This window comes from Labeo rohita, chromosome 12, assembly GCF_022985175.1.
Source record: "Labeo rohita strain BAU-BD-2019 chromosome 12, IGBB_LRoh.1.0, whole genome shotgun sequence".
Classification (NCBI taxonomy): Eukaryota; Metazoa; Chordata; class Actinopteri; order Cypriniformes; family Cyprinidae; genus Labeo; species Labeo rohita.
Window position 1 is genome coordinate 5,796,790 of NC_066880.1, and position 1,732 is coordinate 5,798,521.

A 1,732-nucleotide genomic window follows, 5' to 3' on the forward strand; every position below is an offset into this window, starting at 1 on the left:
TCTTTGGACATTTAACTAATTAGACATCATTTTGTTTTATTCTGTGCTATGAGAATTCTGGTGACAAATTCAGCTTGTTTGAAAGAATTTAATTAGCTGTCCAAACCGAAATATGAAAATTTTATCATAATTGAATCATTGTTTAATCTCTTATATACCCATTTTGTTTACCTGGGGATAGTTGGGGAACACACCATAAAATGATTAAACATATCTATATAATATTTTGTATATAAAGATTTTATTTATGTGCCATTACATATTTCATATTGTTGAAAAGCGGTTTAGGGAGGGATATAGTGCACAATTGTAATGGACTGCTTTTGTGGTGCACTTGTCATTTTAGGAAATTTAAATGCACATGAAAGAAAAGAAACTCAAAAGACAGAATCGTACAGGTTTTGAACAACATCAGTGTGAATAAATGATGACAGAAATTTCCTCAAATGGCAGAGCAGCATTTAAAAATGGCGCCGCAGTGGCGCAATAGTGCTTTGGGTGAAAAATCACTGAAGTTTTGTTTCTTTATGAGATTGCATAGCCTTCTCTCTCTCTCTTTCGCTCTCTCACACACACATCCTTAGTTAAACACACAATAGTGAGGTGTGTGGAGTCCTTTGATTAGAAAATGCTTCATTTCCAGACTGAGGGTTTTTCCTCCTTTATTACTGCCTGTAACCTTCACTGGGACTCTTTGATCAGATTATTTCCCTGGTTGCTGCTTATGATGAAAATACTACTTCTCAATCTGTGTAGCACTGATGGAAGAGAGGAAGAAGAAAGGGAGGTAGGAGGGAAGCTTTAAGTGAATGTTGTCATCCAATCCACTTGTCCGCATTTGTGGATGTAGAGTTCCTGTACGTACAGGAAGGAAGAGGATTAGGTTATCTCGTTTTCCCATTGTGACCCGCAATGTCATGACTGAACATATGAGATGTTGATCATCGAGCTGATTGATCCTTGACAGAAATGGTAAAGGATATCTAAGCTAGATAACGGCATCAATCGCAATCCATGTGATGAAAAAAATGAATTATTCATATTTGATTCTTTATCTGATGTACTCGAAATCACAGAGGTGAGTGAATCCCAACAGAGCCTGACATCATAACTACAATAAAGCACGGAAGTGCGGGATTTACAGTCCTCTCCTCGTAGAGGAACACTGGATGAGCCCCTAAATAAAAGATGCAGTGAAAACAATTAGCAGCTTTGTGTTCTGAGGTAGATCACTTATCGTGTATTGATATCTGTTGTCTGCTAAAAGGGAAAGCTGAGATAATTGTCAACTCCTGTTCTGTGTATGTGTTGAAAGGTAGAAAACAAGTGTATTTTTAGAAGTCTGCGCTTGTGTTGTTAGTAGTTTGGTCTTTAAATTCAGCTGCCATGAGTCTGGGATTTTTTTGTTGAAATCTAATGGTTTTCTTAACATTTGGCTGTATAGTTCTTAAACATCTACATTTTTCTATGTTATGTTTTCTTTGCTGCTGTATCATTCCAAGCGGTTTAGCACAGTTAGGGGCCATTCACACAGAATGCGCTTTTGCTTTGAAAAACACGAGATATGGACATTGGAATGCAAAACGCAAGGTTTCAGATGTGTTTTATAGAAGTTGAACTTATTTTAACTTGAGCACTGCATTTTTAGAATGCAGTCTGTGAGCCAGGCCTTTGTTTATTTTGTATTGCAAACGAATGAATCTTGTGGATTTATTATTTTTAATGAATAAGT